At 39.1% G+C, this 20762-nt stretch overlaps 1 protein-coding gene and 2 long non-coding RNA genes across 4 annotated transcripts in view; 1 reads left to right on the top strand and 2 right to left on the bottom strand.

The window, feature by feature from the left end:
- Positions 1-20762, top strand: part of Ephrin (ephrin) — a 321509-nt gene that overhangs the window by 29601 nt on the left and 271146 nt on the right. The gene's annotated exons all lie outside the window — the stretch shown is intronic.
- The window catches only part of LOC136341441 (uncharacterized), an 83002-nt gene that overhangs the window by 25327 nt on the left and 36913 nt on the right, over positions 1-20762 (bottom strand). Inside the window, exon 2 of the long non-coding RNA XR_010732500.1 lies at positions 17358-17536. This is a non-coding gene — a long non-coding RNA (uncharacterized lncRNA). The remainder of the gene's footprint in view (positions 1-17357; positions 17537-20762) is intronic.
- Positions 10619-11253, bottom strand: LOC136341442 (uncharacterized). The gene is made up of 3 exons (XR_010732501.1): positions 11070-11253; positions 10865-10981; positions 10619-10741 (listed from the first exon to the last, which is right to left on the bottom strand). It is a non-coding gene; the product is annotated as an uncharacterized lncRNA (long non-coding RNA).

Here is a 20762-nt window from a genome sequence, read left to right as displayed (position 1 = left end):
GCTTCGATTTTAAAATTTGTTTCCATCGTTTTAACGAGCATGAATCGTTTTAATGAGCATGAATGTCTTGATCATGCTGTGTAGGTATTATTACGAGATTTTTCTTCGTTTAAGGCCGCCACATCGCAACAGCGAAACGATTAGTAAAAATACGAAACCTTATCAGAAATTTAATTAGACGCTCTTCCGCGATTCCTCGCTTATTAAATTTCGCGTCAGGCCTTCCACTATTTCCGACGGGGCGATTTGAGATCCCATAAATAGCAAAACCTGCTCGCTTCTGCTAATTACTGTCAAACGGGCGGTCAAAGGTCGATTCGGCCTCTTGTGTGTATTTTCCATCAGACGCTGTCTGATATATCAAATCCCGGAACGTAGAGTAACTTATGCATAAATGACCTCTAAAGCTATATAACTTTGTAATTCGAGTCTCAGAGGAGATTCGACCACCTCCAATAAAGTTTTACTGGTTAAAAATATTGAGGATGGGCTCGGAAGAGAGAGTTAATCGGGAAATCACTTAACTTAAGCGAACGAACTATATTGCAGGAGGCACAGGAGGCGAGGACAAAGCACGGAATTTGGGCACCAGAGATTGCGCTCTCGGGCCTGGTCCCTAACCGCACCACAACGATACGATTTCCTGAGACACGCATATCTGCTTCTGAGGCTTAGAAATCTACTAACCCGAAGGCTATCTTTTAGGATAAAATGATGCGTCATATTCGACTGAGGAGTTTCTACGAACGAATGGAAAATAGTTTTGAATTCGTCGCTCTTATTCTGGAGGCTGGTGTAGATGTGGTTCCCGAGTAAGACACGCACAAAATTAAAAAATTAAATCGTTTTTCCAAAATTTTAGTTCTTTCGAGTAAACGTCTCCGAAAGTCGTAGGAAATTTGCAGATTTTGAACTCCAAATTGCGCGTTAACTTCGCCAACTTTGTATCTTCTGTGGTTATCGAGAGACTCATGTTGCAGCTCCAGAAACGGGCACCCTGTATTCTCCGAGATACTTCTTACGTATACGAATATGCATACGATACCTTTTTCGCTATTATGTTCGTGGAGTTTTGACAATGATCATGTTTTCCATTCAGGATTTGTTTTCCAATTGATGCGTTTCAAAAATAGCGTATTTGCCTTAGTGCTTGCAGGGGTGAGGTTACGTTCGAATTTGTCATGGAATTTGTTTTCGAAAAACGCATTCAAATTTGCCTGAGTGCGCGTAATTTGCATCCTTGGAAATCGCGTAGGACCGCATCCATTCTCCGATTAAAGCGTACTGCTTGCGAGTCAACGACGCCAGCCGATCGGAAGGGGCATCGGTAGTCCGTCTCCCTCGCACTCACCTAATCGCCCGATTGCCTCTTGCTCGCACTCGCTGAAACTCCGTGCGAATGGCGGCGAATTAGGTACTGCATGGAGAGAGATTCCTTGAAATTCCCTGCACATTTTCGGGACAGTTCTTAAAATTCGTACATATACCCATTTTATATTATTTATTAAGCCATATCGACAATTCTATGTAACGCATTTTAGCTTTTTATACCCTAAGGTACAGTTTTTCTCTTCCCTCTATTGTTTCACCTGCAACAACGCCATTGTCTATCCCCGAGGAAAAGGTTACGAACAGCACTTTGATGGGATCGGAAGGGTTTTACGTACCTCGAGAAATCCATTAGGTAAATGTCAGGGTGTTTTCTAAAAAAATACCATCCTTATTGACAAGTTGCGCCGACACCCTTCACGGGTTTTGTTTTGTTAACTTATAGTTTTCCAATGGAAAGTTTGTTGTTGGAAAGATAAGGCCTGATTGAAATACTGCGGACAAATTAATAGTCTGCGTGACTGGATCCTAAGTCTACTTTAATGTTTAAGCCTGTCTGGGGATGAATATGAAACTTTAATGGCTATATCCTAATGGGAAGGGCCAGGGGTGTGTGAGCGAGATAACAGCTTCGGGTGTTCCTCCCAACAAAAATAATATATCTGTAATCAACATCACAGTTGATTGAGTCGCATCAACTGATGATCGTTTGCATTTTTATTTTACGCTTCGCCTCGTCTTCTCCTAGTTATGGGCAATAAGGACTCAACTGCAATGCTAATTCTATTCAACCGTTTCTAGTGTATATTCGATTACGTAATACAATGCGCTAACAGGGAGGGAGGAAAGAAATAATAATGCTTTCGGAGTTTTATTTTAGGTCTAATACAAGATCGATCGGACGTGAGTTTGAAAATTTTCGCCGCCCTTACCAGTTTGATACGTTCCCTAGTCAATGATAGATTTCCTTCGGTGGTTACAACCCCTTTCAAATACCACGAGACAGAGTAGATTGATGGTACAGATAAGATAGAGTAATGCTCACACAGTGAAGTGGAAGGCACTGAGTCAAATTCATATTTATAGTGCTTTAGAAAGAAGTGTAGGGGGTTCGAGTATATCTCGAAAGCGATACAGGGTTCGGGCTTCTGTGCGTTGTTTTTCACCCTGCTTTATTATGGCGCGTCACAATGTATGAAAGAAAGCTAGAACTGGAGGAATTTATACATGGCGCTGAGTTGCAAGCGCACAACTGGCCACTTTTATTTTATTCAATCCAGTTTGTTCGGGGTTAGCAGGAGGATGACTCTGAAGCAGTATTAGAGCCTCGAGTACTGACCTCTAGTAGGTTTTATGTGATAGAAGAGTCCCAAATAATACCTTTAGGGTGAACCTTCGTTAGCCCCAAGAAAAGCATAAACTTGAAGAATGTGTATTAATTAAACGAGAAAGGGGTCGATCACAGAAATGCGGAAAATAATAATATTCACACTAAACTTACTAGCGGCTAGTAGAGAGGAAAGGATCATTTTTGGTTAAGGAGGGCCAGTCGAACGGATTTCTCCAGGGATCAACACCATTTGCCATTCTGCCATCGTAGCTTTGACGCCTGGTTTGGCGTTTGTGCGTGAGGTGGAGACTGACTCTCGTCATTAAGTGTACTCTGAGGCTCACCTGTGATTAAGTTCGGTACGCTGCGCAGTTGGACCGTCGGAGTGTTGCGCGGTGAGGGTCAATGCGTGGCGAGGTGGGGACCAATTATTGCCAGATCACGAGTTCTGAGGGACTCAACTATTGCCGACCTCGTGTATATGGTAATGCCTTTCTTTAGTTCGCGGGGTTATTAATTTGGGGAACGAAGAAGGTGTCTTTTTACACATGAATAATAGTGCCAAAAAATTACCCCCCGGGATCCAAGAACGGGTTCCCCATCACGTTTCGAAATCAAAGGTACAAGTTTCATACAAGGTTTACGAGAAGATACTTGTGAACATATGACGTGATAACCTGCAACTGTTAACCTTGCATGTATTATTTTACTCTGGTTTGTATATGTTCTCTAAACCGGTCACGTTCAGTTATAACTCAGAATTAATTTTCCCGTCTATTTTACGGACAAAACTTATTAACATCGCTACAAACTTTTACAGTTTTGGAAACCCCCCGAAGATATGTATTAATTTAATGGAATAGAAGGAAGATGGTATGAAAAGTGAATGCATATACATATTATTATGGTGTACAGTGTTATACGTTATTAGAAAAACGGCAGGGGAGGTATGCATCTTGCGATGCATCATTTAAAAAGCCCTCGTAATTAGATCCTGTTGTAAAAAAATTACCATTTAGTGCAATAAGGAAGATGGCCGTGTGGTACATTATTTCCATGGTAAAATCTCCTTACACCTAACCGCTGAGGCTTTCAATTGGGCAATTTCGAACACCCTTACCACGTGTAGAATTTCGGGAAATATCGGCTAAAAAAATAACGAAGGAAAAGAGATATTTATTTTGACTCATTTCAATCTGCGTGAATTAGACGAAATCGTGAGTGTTATCGCGAACGGAATCCTGAATGATCTCAAGGATAAGTTACGAAATGCCACCGACTTTAACGGGACTGCACACTAATCCAGCCATGTATCAGGACATGTTGCATTAAAATTCCATAGAGATTTTAATCTCTAGCGATTGCAAAAATTATTTCTCACCATACGGCTATAGATATTGGTCGGGTTCGCGTCGATCATTTAACATTTAGGGGTGTTTGGCCGCCTTGAACATCATCATAACACATGAGTATGTTTCATCATTTTGTTGTCGTCTTCTTATCAAATTTGGTAGGCATCAAAGGGACAACTGGAACGTTGGATCGACCACAAAGAAATTGGAAAAGGAAATTTGGGATCTGAGCTTCATTTCAACGGGTTTGAATGCTTTTCGTGCTGTCTTTGTGCGTTGTAACAACTTCTTTTCGCCAGAGGATGCAAGGCAAAAACTCCGAAAGTCGTTAAGTGAGTTGTGAGTCATTACTTGATTCAAGTGACGTCAATATGGAGGGATGTCTGTTTTCCTTTCATGACTCCTTGTCACGCAATATTGTGTATTAAAGATGCGAGAAAAATGACTTTTTTTTACTCGATTTTTCTCTAATCGAGTTTACCGAAATTTTCATTTGAAACTGCACAATTTCTTCTTAGTGAAGTGGAATTTTTAAACTCCCCACTAGATCAAACAAAATGGGAACTTTTACGATTTCAATGGGTTTGATAATAATACAATTCTCCAGACGACAACTTTTATGTGGCCATATCGACTGTTTGGCTCTACTTCCAATTTAAAACATCTTCAATTTTCCTAAACCTCCGTGACCGTCCCGCTTGCAGTATATAAAAAATGCTATTAGAAGATTGAGGTGAAAGACCGTTCCCGTATAGAGCACGGGAAACAAGAAACCATTAATTTAAAGGCAGATTCGTCTTCAGTGTTAAAATGTGTTTAAAAGCCCTATTAAGTCCACCTGCATACTAATAACTTGTAAACCAGGGTGGTCCACTTCAGTTCTCAAGACGTAAGTATGTTTGCGGCGACGGCTCTTTTTCAGTAAAATTTATCTGGTAGGAACGAATAGTCGTTTTCGATAGTGCCAATATGGAAAAATCGAACTTCTGTTGAGTCACAAGAAGTACGGAGCGAATAAAATCACATGCTTGCGAAGGATGCCAGTGTAACTTCAGGAGATGGAGAAAAACGAATAAGGCACTCTCGATGCCTTTTTTGGAGAACTAACTGGAAGACCATCTCCAATATAAACGTAGAATTTTGATCACCCTGTACACCAGAGAGCCACATTAAAGGGTCTTATCAAGGAGTAACTTTCAGACAGGCACCAATAATAGGCAACACTTTAGGTGTCTGATGTGGTATTCTGAGAGATATATGGATTGAAGGCTAATTGCCAAATGCAATTTGTATGCGGCCTGTTATACTAATAGATCCATTTCAACCGACAAAGCGTAGGAAATTGGAGAATCGGAAATATGGGTTGAATGTGAATGTAGGTGAGAAAAACACGTTTGACATGTCCAATGGGAGCCATGCATATGACTCGGTCGTTAATTAAGTCGTGATTGAATTATGCTATAGGTTTATCAGGTTGTAGTTAACTAATTTCCCCTTTATCAGTGCTTGAATTCCAGCATACGTTATACCAATTTAACCGTTGTGCACAGAGATTGAATTTGGCGATAAAAGATCGTTATCTAAAGAGATCAGTTTTCGTAATTCCTAAAAAAAAAAAATAACTTCCCGCATGCGTGCAAGTTTAACGACAAGAGACAATTTTTGATCGAAACGTGCGGTAATGGTGAGGTTTGCGTAGCACTCTCGGCATTGTAACTTCGAACTGTTTAATGCTGAACTTAATGTGCAATCTTAAATAGATCCAGTCGGGCAGAGGTCCAAGGTTCACTTGTATGTGTATTTTATTCATTTGAAATTCTACCCGCAGCTAATACGGAGATGTGGACAAAAAACGAAAAATCTCGCCCCGATCACAGCCGGGGCTGAACTTCGATTGAACTTAAATCCAGAGCATTAGTCAATTTAACTGCATTAACACAAATCTATCTTGTACTTCTATACGTCTACGAACTGTGCATCTTCGGTTGCTACAATGCGGGTAGATATTGTAGCAACCGAAATATATAAAGAAGATATTTAGAGCGTTGACTATGCTTTGTTAGCACAAATTCGGAATCCTAAATTATTTCGAAACTGCAACTTGATGCTTTTATTACGTACCAGTCATTAGGCTCTGAAAGGCCGTCCTTAACTGTATCTTCCAATTTTCTACCGTACAGATCAGTTTTCAGAAAGTTTCTGAATGCAGCTTGTTAAAAGCCTTAACTCGTGGATATGTTCGTATATTATAGACAAAAGAAAAACATCGGAGGACGAGCAGAAGTTTTGGAAAGTTTTTAAGGACGGTCAAGGCGGGGAAAAAGCCAAACTTATGCCAGAAATATAGTAGAGGGGGTGATCAATTATCATTGTTCGTATCCCGTGACCGCTAGATACTTGTTTAGAAGCAGCTTGATTTTTCACATTGTCTTTTACGTGACTAAGAAGTGAACTAAATTTAGAACGTAGCCGCTCCATTATTACAGATACCAAAATAGTTACAAAAACATCCAGAGATATTATAGGTTCACAAACACATGCATATATCACATATCCATATACTGTAACCCGAGAGGATATTTTTGTATTTTTCGAGAGTGGCATAAGAATGGAAATCTGAAAATATTACAAAGATTTATTACACCACTCTCAGTTATGTAATTACGTCATTTTTATTTAATTGCCAGCTACACGTGACATACTCTCATTGCAGAGTTAACTGTAGTTGGATCTAATCGTGCCGGGCAGAGTTCCGCTGCTCACCCTAAAAATCTGCTCGAACGTTGGGCCTGAGTTTTCTAACTCCTAGTAATTGTGCCGGGAAGATAATTTCCATGGAAACAGTGAAACTCCCAATGTTCTGCTCTAATTTTGTCGTTTCCATGAACATTTTTTCGCTCGCAGAAATTTTGAAGAACGGAGATTTAATAATATAAACTTTCATTAACCACCCGAAGGCAAGGTGGAACAGGAGAGACAAACCTAGAGCCTTTGTTTTCACCATCGTGTCCAGAAATGTAAGGTCCATAGTGTCCGATCTTTAATTACATTATTTTATTAGCTGCAGCTGCGCAACCCACTGACTTTTTTATTTTTTCCTGATCTCTTACGGGTGTCCAGGATTCTAAATTTTCACTCGATTTTTCAGCTTCACCGACTTGATGAAATGATTCGATGTTAAATTGTAGCCGGTGTGTTTTTCGACTCGCATTTTACCTGTGGGTTGTGTCAGCAAAGCTCCATTGAAACCATATTACGAACTTTCCTGCCACTCGATCTTGAGGAACACAAAAGAAAACAATGAAAAGGTTTGCATTTTTGCTGAGCGTTCCTGTCACAATCCCAACATACGTAGGTAATGCCAGTTGCAAAACACTTAAACGATCCCCATAAATCATGACTACCCGTTAGGTAATTTTGCCTATGGCTCATGTTAAAAAAAACATCCTGGGTTTTGATATAAATAATTGTCCTGTGTTTTCGCCGTCCATCATCCGGAAGAGTGCTTTTTATCCTTCAGAACTCTCTCGTCTCAAGGGTTTCTCTGAGGGTTGCCAGGAATTGAAAGATTTTGTTAGTAAAAATCGCAATCTGCGCTCACAGTCTTTGGCATTCGTTTTCGTTCTTCCTAGGCGCCGTATCTTTTAGAAGTAGAACCGTTCTAAGGGTGACTGAACTTCCTGAATTCTGTTGTTTAACCTGCTATCTACATAAAAACGATCTCAGGGCGAGGATGAACGGTCTTCTTGCTCATTTTTTGTTGCTTAGATACAGTGCACAGAGCGCAATCTCTTATGGTTCAAATGACGTAACTTTTCGTGCACGTCACAGGCTTCAAATCGGCAGTGATGCCGCATCTTTTCAAAGTTAATATGTAACGGGGCCGCTGCAATTATTATATCAACCTTAACAGCGACAACACCGATAATAAGTAGTCAGGAGCACCATTTTAGTTCTCGAAAGAAAAAAAAAATCGTCAAAATTGGAACCGCAACGGCAACAAATCAAGGGGCAATCGCGCAAAAAATGGTGGTTTGTTTAGACATCGAAATATATCTTTATCCTTTTTTAGCACGTTAAATTGATACGGTTCGTCATTTTACGTAAGGCGATTCTCATTTGTTACATTTTGTGACGTGAACAAATAGTGACGTGATTTGAACTATACCTATGTATGTCTCGTGTAGTAGGTGCTTCTCAAAAAATGGCTAACGCGACACCGTTTATCCTCAAAGATATTTCTAGACCCAGCGTTTTTGATCGAAATTGAATTCGTCAGGGCCAAATCATGTTTTACTCCAGGATATAGTTTTTCCTTTTTCCCCGTCGCTATAAAACTCACCTGTCTGGAAACGATTTCTCAGACAAAAAGAGAAATAAAGTCTCTGCGGCAGCACGTAAACCATTTTAGGCCATCCGAAATACAGATAAACAGAGCGTCGCGACGTCTCTGTTGAGATGCAGGCCACGAAAATCGGGACAAGTAGACAATGCTCCCGTTGCTCCTGATTTCATTGCAGATTCCGGTGTACTCCGGGAGAAATTACGGACGGTGTCACCGGTGTCACTCCGTTTTCGACGTTTCAATTCTTTATTGCGGACGCGTCGGGTCGTTTTGGGAGATTCTGACCGCTTATCTCTTGGCCACTGCAAAAGTTTAATGGAACAACCTTAAAATTCTTCACGTAAAGCGTATCTTTCTCCTCAGTTGTTTTTCGTACTTCGCACTCAAAGATATATGAACAGAAAATTCCTTGATCAGAGAAAATGTTATTTTCAACAACGAAGGGGGTTTATGAAGGACTAATATACCACATAAGGGAAGAGTGGTTAAAATGATGGTGTAGGTTATTTCACGTTGCAGCAGGATCATCAGTTTTCAGGTTAATAACTTCAAAATGTCGACTTCGAAGCTCTAACAACTCCTGTTTTTTAAGTGCAAAATTTCTGAGAGCAATTATAGCACTATTACATGTTTCACATCGTTGGTCCATATCGTAACTAGATCAAAAATAATTACGTAAAGACGATTTTTCTACATGTGACCAGACACCTTTAGCATCCCTGGAACCCACCAATCAACTCTGATTTCTGCTCCTTCAACGGTAAGGAGACGTTGAGGATAGGGCACAAGAACGAAGACAACCCGCATCTCAGTTTGATCGTCAAAATTGAGATGAATAATCTTAGGAATCACTGATTCGGAACGTTTTCTTAGGAGATTTGTAGCAGTACCAGGAGCATCCAATAGGGGCAGCACCTCTGACCAGCTATTTACGAACGGCAAAACAACTGTTTTTTTTTTAATTAAATAATTAATTAAATTAATTTAAAATTTTAATTTTCAATAACTTGAAATAGCACATTCGACAAATTGTAGTGTTTCGGATATTTCACGGGATATCTACATATCACGCGTTTATTGAAGGCGTTCAAATCGATTATAAATTATTCTCTTTCGAATCTCAATCTTGTAAGACGTGGAAAATGTTCAAAGCTGAACTGAAACTGAAAGAGCATTTTTGATGTTGTTTATCCCAAGTGGTAACTTAACGTTTGATCGTGTAATCACCTTCCCTAAAATGCATAAACTGTATATATATATTTTTTTTGTAAGCTTCTGTTCTAACAAAACCTTACTGGATACGTTCCTTTGAAAGCATTGTTCTCGCTTACTCATGGAGTTAAGTTGCTATTTTTGTTGAAGAGGAAGATACAAGTTCTCCCCCACAACAGTGGATTGTTTTAATTTTGAATTTTTATACACGGCATGTTTTCATATGTATACAAGTCTGTTAATTAGTGCGTTTGCCGGTTTTGCGATGCATTTTATGAGAATTCCATGTAAACATGTTTGCTTTGTTGGAGCAATGCCTTTATGTTACTGGAATTATTGTTGTTATTACGCCACCCAAATAATTGCCCAAATTTACATTATTTGATTTTCACTATTACCACAGTTGATTTATTTTTTAACGTCTGCCCCCCCAACGAATGATAAACCTCACCAACGCTGTATCATTTCATTTACATTTTAAACGTATAGTTTGACCTTACATACATATTTATTTGTAGAAGAGGAAAACGTCAGCGATTCGCAATATAAAATTTCCAAGTGGCAAGTTTCCAAGCATGAAAACGGCATTATTCTTCGTAATCGTATTAAAAGCGGGAGTTGCAGAGCGCATTGCACACGCGCCACTGAACTTGGATATAAAAATTAATTTCATGACGGCTTTGTGAATTTAAAATTGTAATAAAATTTAAATAAATAAGCGTAATGGTTATGCTAATGGATCTGTGATAGAGTGACGTTTTGGTATTTTTAGTTAGGCGAAAGCCATTACGTTTAAAAATTATAATGGAAAAATTGTTAATCTAGTTTAGGATGGTAGGAAAAAACACGAGTAGGTTGGAAAGTTCATATTTTATTGTCCATAAATATAGGTTTTAGTTTAGGTTTATTCCGTGCACATATTTATGTAGTGAAACCGGGCATGGAAAAATGAAGGGAAACAATCGAGTTCCACCCAGGATAAATATGAGAACATTTCGCATATGCATAATTTTCATTTTCTGCACGCGTATTAGCTGGTTGTGTACCTTGTTCGTAAAGATAGTTTTGTGCGACGAGTGGGGATTCTGCCCAGCAAAGCGAGGTGCCTTAAAATAACATTTTCCCGATTAGTTTCATGTATGATTTTTTCCGGTTGGGCCGCACGATGAAGAACTAAAATGGAAACGTAGAACGTTTAACTGCGCCGAGCTGAAATTTCTATATTTGCAAGTAACAACAGCAACGACGAGTCTCGGTCCAAGTCCTATTTGTTAATTTAGTTAATAAATGAAGTACCTGGTTTCGTCACGTAACTAGTTACCTCATCAAACCCATTTAGTGACTCGCTTTGATTAGGGGGACTGTCACATTTTTTTTTCCGAAATTCGGGAAAAAATTGTTTTGTTAATTTCGCTGAAACATAACAAATTAAATTCTATCAACAATTGTGTAGTGGCAGCTAGAGGAATGAGAAAATATGTAGTTTATTTCGAATCATTACCTCGGAGAGGAATTTGTTTTGACATTTATTGATTTCAGGTATATTCAATTTAGAGCTTCCTTGAAAGTTCCGTATAAAATAGTATATTACACAACTAGATAATAAGACGTATTTACGTTACGAGAGAGAGGAAGGCTTACGATCTACTGCAAACGGGGTCAGTAATTCGGACGAGGGAAGTAACACGCTTTATTTTCGAGTTTTATACAACGCTTTTTCTCCTACTGCTGTTTCATCATGAACACCTGGAGGTGACGTTCGTTTTGTTTGTATTCCAAAATCCTGAATCGACACACGTGATCGTCATAGAAATACTAAGGCATTACCGCGAACCAACTGCCTGCTGTGCATAATAATATTACCTAACAGTATCAAAATCAAGGTTCGTTACATGGTACTTGCACGTAATTGCCGATATTCTACCGTAAATCATTCTAATGGCATTTCTAATTTACTTGCAAAAGAGTGCAAGAACAATTTTTGTTCGTGATAAAAGTAACTTCATTCACGACAAAGCCCTTTTTAAATCTGCGGCTTATTTTTTATTTGCCCTTCATGCAGGTGGCCCCGAAGTCATATTTAATTATGGTTCAAATCGCGTAACTTTTTATGCACGTCACAGGTTTCATATCAGCAGTGATGAGACGTACCTCCAAAATGAATATGCAACAAAAATTTGTTAGGTATTGGTGCAACGCTATCAGCTTTTTTATCGCTAATTTTTTTATTTTAATTTTTATCCCCGAAGTTGATGAACGAAAAACCCAACGGTTTAAAGCACCAAATTCAACCAAAACGTCAACGGGTTAGGAGGCAACTGTGCAAAAGAAAATGGTTATGCTCAGACCTTCAAACATATCTTCGTCCTTTTTTAGCACATTGAGTTTATGCGGCTCGTCATTTTACGTAAGGCGACTCTCAATCGTTACGCTTTGTGACGCGATTTGAACCAGAGATGGACATGGAGATTTTGAAAACGGCAACAGATACGAATTCGACCGAGTTAAGGTAAATGTGCGCGTTCTGTTGCTGATCTAGAATATCTCGGTTGGGGAGTAGAACCAATTCAAGCTCGCAGTTGCATTTTCAAGCTTAGTTGGAGGCCCTTCTTGCGAACACAACTTATGACAAGTCGAGGGTGGGGGAGAAAGTATCAACTTTGATCTTAATGACGTAGTCATCTGTTGTCTCATCCCATTTTTTCCGGAACGGGAAACATTCCTACCGAACCGGGCAGTTCCACCTTATCGTCCTATGTAAATCGTTGATAATTCATTAAAAGGAAATGTTAAAATTTCAATGTCTCGCTGGACGAAAATAAGCCTTCAACGTGCCTTAATTACTGCGGGCTTGGGTAGGGGCATAAAATTCTTCACCCGATAGAAATTCTCCCCCACCACGAAAGGCTAATGTTGATTTAATAGTCGTGCTTTAGGTATACATGGAAATCCTGTTGAGATTACCTGCAACCAGGCCTGTTTAGGTAACATTTGTATTCCATCATAGGGGTGAATGTCAGTTGTCTGCTACGATAGGCACATTAGAGGAGCCCTAAACCACAACAATTTTAAAAACAACGCAATCAATACAGCTATCAAAGTTAATTCTGTCCTGCAGCGGAACAGTCGTTTTTTAACTCAGCAACCCTCTAATTTCCTTCACTACAAACAAACATACATATAGGGTTTTTCCATCCACGTGTGTGCACCATTGTATTTATAGCAGAAAACAAAAGGAAATAAATAAATCTCCATCCACCTCTTCTCGACCTCCCGCAACCCCGACGAATCGGACCATGTGCTGACTGTAACTGACAAGTGATAAACTGATGAAGCCCTTTTTGCTTTCGACGTAGTTCTAATAAAGGGCGGTCTCCACGATGGAAATTATGGAGATCGATAATGAAGTGGATTGACGGATGCCAGAAGGGTCTCGGTTTATGGTTTAATAGGTTATTTCGCGAGCAGATGAAATATCAAGGACTCACTAGAGAAAGCTCCTCAGTTTTTAATGTACGCATATTTTTTATGCATGTACGCGCGCTTACGTAAGGAGATAAGCCCTCAAAGGGAAGGGGCTTCCTTGTCTTTCGATTTCATCCAAAAAGTTTGCGAGAGGGTCGTTCTTTTTATATAGGCTATTTTCAGATCATATAAAGTCGAATAATTCTGAAGAGAATTATGGGGCCCTGTCCAATAAAAGCGTTTGACAAAAGGACCAAATTGGACTTCATTTTTTACGTTTCAAGTTTTGTTTAGGAAGGTTACCGAATTTCTTTGTTTTTTTTTTCCCCCCCATTTCGCTTCAATAACTAACCAGATATTTTAGTGACGTATATTTTAATCGATAATTTATTCGGGGTATTTCAGGTGGTCTCGATTCTTTTAAGAGATTAAACTTTGTTTCGCGGACGTTTTGGCTCTGAGTTGGCACAACAGCGTTAATAAATCAGAGTTTCAATTATTAAGTAGCCATTTTTGTCAGTGATCTGTAATCAAACATCAGCAGAGGTTCGAAGAAAATTAAATTTGGCGATCGCGAATTAACGGAACTCGAGATAATTCGTTTTAAATAAATTATTATGCTCTGCCTTGTTCTCGCTTACCTGCCATGTAGTGCAAATATATTATCTGTAAGTGAATAATAATACGTTTTGCATTGCAAAAGTACAACTTAAAGGCACCTTTAGGAGTTCTGTACCGAACGCCTGGAACGAACGGGAAAAGGCTCGTAACGTGGCCGCACTAGTTTCGATAAGTGGACGATAATTATCATAATAACTGCGAGAGATCGTCGGTAAATTTTTTCGTTTCCATGGAAACGATCTTTTAGGTAAATCTGCTATCGCCTCGATCTATTGGCCCTTGGGAACGAATGACGGATTATTAGTTTTGTTACGTTTCGGCAGTTATATTTAATCTGAGAGTTTATCAAACAAAATAAATTCGATTTAATACTACCCCTTGTCTGTCCAAATGTGTATATTTACGATGGTTCAGTACAGATACAGATACCTACTTATTATTTAGGCGAAAGGAGGAGTCTATGTTTTAATCATTAAAAGCAAGCCTGTAACTCGGCTTAGAAGCTATCAAAGAATCTCTATGCTGTGAAATCATATAGGTGGCACGGTCATTCTATATGGCGGCATTCGCTTTAGCGTCAAAAGAAATTAAACGTTAAATCAATCTCATGTTGATATCTTATAATCAATGTCTCTAGGAAATGAATACTAAATATTCATCACAAAAATCCCATTCTCCAAGTGGAGACGTGCATGGGACAGAGCTGATTTGGTTTTGTGAATGTTACAATTTTCTATGCTGTTGTGACACCAGCCCGTATTTTATGCGTGGTCGACGTCACGACGTAAATTTGTCAGGATTGAGACAACTCACTAACAACTTTTTACTTCACCAGTGTTTCCAATGGGGAACGATAGTACGAGTATTTAAAATGCAAGAGATTCAGCTACAATATTTAATAATCTAATAATAATCTGAATGAATCTAGAATAATGGAATCTCTATGAATATGCAACATGAATATGAATGTCTTTTTGAATGTGTCTCGACTACTTATACCACTGTGGAACCATGGGCGTACAACTGGTGACATGAATTTATTTAGGGCACGTCGTTAAGGGTAGTTAGTAGTTTAAACAGGTCGTAGACCTTTGGTCTAAGTTAACTATATTTTGGTGATTTTGTCGTATGTAATGTACCCTTAGGCTACGCACATGCAATAGGCTATCTTAGTAGATTGACCTGGGATGACCACATGTTGGGAACCGATTACTTTCCTATAAGGGTTCCCTTACATAAAAAACCTTTCACTCCTTTACCCTTATCAAGACGAAAGTCCAAGTACGTACCAATTGGCTGAGAAAAATCAGTAAAGCTGCAATTCCCCTTAAATTCTCATTTTGCCATTCTTTTAAAACGCCACGGTTTCAGGACTTAGAGAAAGTTACCAGCTATGGATTACCCTGTGAATTCCAAAACCCGGGGTAAGCCTACGAATACCGACCCCCGCATACTGGTAGTGAGGACACCCTGAAGATAGAAAGAGGAGGTTAGACAGGGAGACACAGAGTGTCCATGCAGGACTAATAGAATCTCTCAGCATCCTCTTTCGAATAGCCACTTTGATGCCGACGATCATTCATTCTTTAAATTTGTCAACGATTAAGGTGTGTCAAAACCAGTACAATAAAGATCTACCAAAAGTGCTCCCGAGTCTCGTTTCGCGAAGTCCCATTACACGTGTCAGACAAAGGGATGACGTTTCTTAAATAAACCAGTACTCTGATTGCCCTGTGACGTCACCATTAGGTGTTCATGAGAACTCAAATAGGAGCAACGTAAGAGGGAAATGGATCCATAGGCGTAACATCCGGGTGCTCGGTTTAAAGATAACAAGGTATATTACAATACTTATTTTATGCCTAAAAAATATTTATTTTTTATTTGTGCCTTTTTAGACAATATCGCAGGCTCCTAACCTGTCTATGCCTAATTTGGAACATTTAGCTTCTTGGACGAGTTCTTCAGTTTGACATTAACTGATGGACAACACCAAAAACTTTCGGATGAGGGGAGTAACTACTAATATGAGATGGCCAGAGCACAAAATGTCTATCTACGATTCCATGACTAAAACACCTCTACAACTAATTCAATATTCTACGCTTGTAACTCGTATAACTAGAGCACTGTAATGAAAGTACCTAAATAAATACGTAGTATTGAAACTGTACCTCTGATGTATCTTACGTAAAGTTTAATCACAGTTCTACGCTCCATTTTCGACGTATGTGTATCTAAACACGGATCTTTCCTTTCTGGAAGCGCTTCGCTTTGATGTTCACTTTTCCAGAAACTCATACGCCAGGCCACCGTTTTAGTTCCTCGGTTTTCGGCTTGATAAAGTTGATGCTAAATTTTATTTCGTAGTTCTTCGGGCATACTAAACGGATTTAGGGAAAAACGGGAAATAGACTTGCCCGTACGGGAAAAAGACTTTTGAAAAAGCATGCAGGGGTGTGCGAATTTAATAAAATAAGCCTCTATATTCACGCATTTTAGTTTACAAAACAAGTCGAACAAAAATAAACATAAAACAGGATATATCGGAAAGATTAAAAGAATGTTTTCCAAATGGTCACTCGACCCAAATAAAAATACAAAGCCGCTTTAAAGGACCATAAAGAACCATAAGTGGACCAGTGCGAGCCGACAATATGAGTGCATTATCGGACCAAGTCATTCTCTTATCAGTGGCGAACACACCCAAGCCATTTGGGCCTTTCTCAATTATAAAAGACCCGTTTAATAAATTTTATTATTTTATTACCACGTACTCAGGAGACACAATGCAGCTCCTAATGAATTTATGTACACCTCTTTATGAAACGATCCGGGCGATGATAGGTTGGAATGTTTTTTAGTTCCTCAATTTAGAACCTTTGTCTCAGGACCGGTTCGTCAATGTCCAGTTAGAGAGCGATAGTTTTTGGTTAACAACTGACCGACAGAAGAACTGTTTTTTTTTCTTTTTCAAATAGAACTAAGCTCTACCAACTGTTAAAGGTAGTACGGCCGTAGTACGAAACATCTCTGTAAAAAGCAGATGCGCTTCAAATGACGGTTAGCCTTGACTACAAGTTATTTTACATACAATTTAACAAGACGTAGAAGAACCAGCCCTCAGCAAATATAAGGTCCTTTATTACAAGACTTCACATGTTGGAAGCAACCGAAAATAATCCAAGATTTTTATGTGACTTCGTGCACCCTGTGGCTTATTTGACAGTTGTTTGTAATAAAATTTCTTGTTAACTGCATTCGGGGCCGTTTAAGGCCTCGGCCGATGATTATCGGTAGCGTAAACTGCTAGGGATTAGTTTAACATATCCCATAAGGTCGGCGGGTTTGCTGGGTAACCATTAGTTTGTGGGAAAATATTTCACTGGATGATAGAGTCGAAGATAAGACTCATTAAGTAGTTGGCGTTAGTTATGTGCTCCGAAAATTAAGGACTTAGGGTCAAATTGGTAAAGTCCACTGAAACATAATGCTAGTTTCCATAGAAACCAAAAATCTGACCAATACCGAGGCCCCATGTCAGCGCTTCTATGGAATTAAGCCTGCAGTTAAAGTTAACAGCACTAGCTCGATCCTAACGGATTGTTTCAAATTCTCAAACGATATTTCGTACCCTAAATAACAGCATCATATGTTAATTAGTCAACCCTCAAATATATCGAAGTTAAATTTTCTTCCTCACCTTTTTGCACCCCTTCAAATAACACAATAATTACAGCCTTCAGTTTTGGGGCCATGTACTCGTCAATAAATCTCAGTCTCGTTGCAAGGTTGTGGATGAATGGTTCTCTCCCCTGATACGCGTTGAGGCGGTGCTTTGCGTCCGTTTATTTGGTTCTGATCTACCGATCTTTACGGCATCTGCAATACACCAATTTCTACTATAAGATTCTAAAAACTAGGGAGTTTGAAATTCTCACTGAGACCAGCTTTTTAGCATTCTTCTAAGTGATGAGCAATATCAAAAGAGGACCAATTTCAATAGTATCAAAAATAACGTGTGAACATCATACGTCAGACATTTCCCCCAAACAAAGTTAACTATCGCAACATATCTTGGACGTTGAACTTAACTAAATCAGGTTAAATTGCGGACAGTGTGACAAGTGAAGTGCATCAATTCAACTAACTGATTTTAGTGCGGCCCTCGGCGGCTCAAAAGGCCCTTTTAGGGCGCTTCGTGTACAGTACACCTCAAAAAGCCACTTCAAATCGTGTCTAACAACATTACATTTGTGCCGCTGTTGCATACGGTCGAAATTTATGACTTCCTCCCTTAAAGGAAAAAAACTCCTCCCTTTAGTGCTACCACGTTCCTATATCATTGAATTCAGCCCTTCTTGTTAGATGAAAAACTAAATTGATCGCTCTCATAGGGCCCAAGTGACCAGCAAGTAGGGGTCATATTATGATTTTATTTGAATGGCATCCAAGTGGTAAATTTCTCCATGGTGACACGTTGACGATTCATTGTGGCAATATTTATTTTTGCACCAATCATTATTTCATTTGAACATATCGGAACGCATTGATTTCAAGTGCTCGAAAGCATAATTTACGCGTGAGCGACAAGCAAAGCGCCCCCGAAATTGTTTCTTTGCCGTCCTTCTGGGGTTTTTTACGACCTCGTGCACCCCAATTTTTACGATTGTTTTGCGGGCGATAAACGGCCGCTTAAGGAATTAATAGATTTTTATCGTCCTTATATATCCGCAAAGCGCGTTCTAAGTTGTTACAAACATGTATTTCGTGAATTTCGGCAATTCTCCAGTTAATCGTTTGCAGATTTTAAGATGGCGATGGGGGCTTTATGCAGGGGATCCCTGAGAACTGCCTGTTCTTGCCACCTAATAAACTAGAGAAAAATAATGGGGTAACATAAGTTTGTGACAAAACTGCAGGAACGGTCAGTTTTTTCGGGCGCGCGAGAAAAATGGCTTCATCGCACGTATTTTCGAGCGAAAAAGTCACAGTACCGATGGGAGTAAACTGCTGACGGAGACGTAACGTTAATCGTAATGCAAATTAATAAAACGTCCCGAAAATGTGTACAAATGCGCAAATTTTATGGCGACAATATATACTTCAGCGAACAGTCGAAAGAACGGAAAATGTCGGGAAATGCATGAATTTGTTTCGATTTAGTCCATTTTCTTGATCATACGCGATGGGGTCGCGTGCACGAAATATTTTAAACTCGTTGCAGATGCCAGAAAACAACAATGTACCGGGCATTTCGCTTATGCATATATGTAAGCAGCAAATTATCATAAAATGTGAGAACATGTTGACAAATGTTTGGGGATATGGAAATTAAAAATTGAAAAAAATGCACTAAACTTTAGGAACGTTGGGAAAAAAATTGAACGTGTCAAAAAGAAGGAAAATGGGAAATTTACAGCGACAATTAGGTTTTTAGGTCTTATATTTTCGAGTACGCCGTGCGTCGCATCGTGCGTTTGGGAATATGTCATCTTGCGCACTTGTCACGACATAAACCTTCTGCATCCTCATCTAAGAGGTTCTTCAAATTGAACTGTACTGCATGCGCACCTGACGATACATCATACCACCCAAACCTTAGACACCCAGATCAGCCAGCTTTGTGGATGTCGTCCCCGGCCCTTTCGCATTTTCCATAATGTTAACCGTAAATAGTAAGATATTATTCCATCTCTAGTAGCACCCACTTGTTCAATTCTTATTATCCTCTGAAGAATGGAATCAAACTTCCAATTGCACCCCATTATTTACCGTCCGCCCTTCAACTCAAACTCTTTGGGAATCGGAGCCAAATGTAAAACTTTATATTCCTCTACTTTTAAACTTGGGATTTATCGTGTTTATGAACTCACTCGAAATTTGTTTGGATTTGATTTGAGTAATCGGTTTTTAAAAGTTTGCCACGTTTTATGGACGCATAAACTAAACTGAATACGAATATAATGAATAATGAATATTCGTTTTTAATTTAGACTCTGTTCAAGTAATTTGCATTAAAGTTTCATTAAGCGCATTTCAGGGTTTTATATTTTGGAGCATTGTTCAAGCTTTGTCTAGGTTTTTGACTAATGGTGCTTGGGATTGTGTGGCAGAATGCTGATATTTTTATCTAAACCCCATTTTAGATTACCCATTTTTTTGAACAAGGCTCATTTCCGGGTTCAAGATACTACATAATTTATCCTATAATAAGTCCCTTTGGACACACATACATACATCGGAAAAATTGGCCAGTCGATTGCAAGCAAATTGTATAATCTAAAACGACCTGAATCGTTTATGAATTTCCAGGCATCTGTAGTTGTTTTCTAAGATAATAGAAAATGTGCCGTAGAGATAAAAGTGACTTGCTTATGTTTATTGTAAATTTTCAACCCACGTATGCAAGGTGAATTATTACATGTAAATATTGTTGCTTCAAGAAACTTTTCATTTTCCACGTTATTAGAGCGAAGACAATGTCGAAAAACATGTTAGTAAGTTGGATTTGCGAGGGGCGCTGGCACCAACCTACTTTTCAGGCGGCACTTCTGGGAAGCCAAAAATCCTGGAAGAGAACGCCACTGCTTTGTGCGCTGAACATTGTCACTGTCGTGACACTCACAGGTTAAAGTTGCATCGGCAAAGCAGCTTATAAATAAATTTCGCATCTCTTATACACATTTTGGAGGTTGATGCGAATTAGTAGGCGAAGGATTAAATATAGTACTTATTTGGCTCGAACAATGGAGTGGTTTATTACCAAACATTAAACTAGAACCTTTTCCATTCCTGTTGACCACTAATGAAAACTTCCAAATGGCCCCTGTGTATGGCTGTAATTAAACATTTTATTGGCACTAAGGACGCGCCCCGAACTTAGTTTTAGGTCCTCGAACATTTTATTTGCCATAAACCACTTCGAATATGTCTAATACTCATCGGACATATCGGTTTAATGTCCCACAGCAACTTTATCTTCGTAGGAGACTCGTAATATATGGCCAAGACCAAAAAATTCATGAAACCGTAGTTAAGGCAAACAGACAAATAGGAGAAAAGTGATATATTTCTAATTTACATTTTAACACACACTCGAGCACAC

This window comes from Euwallacea fornicatus, chromosome 10 (genome assembly GCF_040115645.1).
Source record: "Euwallacea fornicatus isolate EFF26 chromosome 10, ASM4011564v1, whole genome shotgun sequence".
Taxonomy (NCBI): domain Eukaryota; kingdom Metazoa; phylum Arthropoda; class Insecta; order Coleoptera; family Curculionidae; genus Euwallacea; species Euwallacea fornicatus.
The sequence above is the reverse complement of the archived record's forward strand: the minus strand, read 5'-3'. Positions and strand labels throughout refer to the sequence as shown.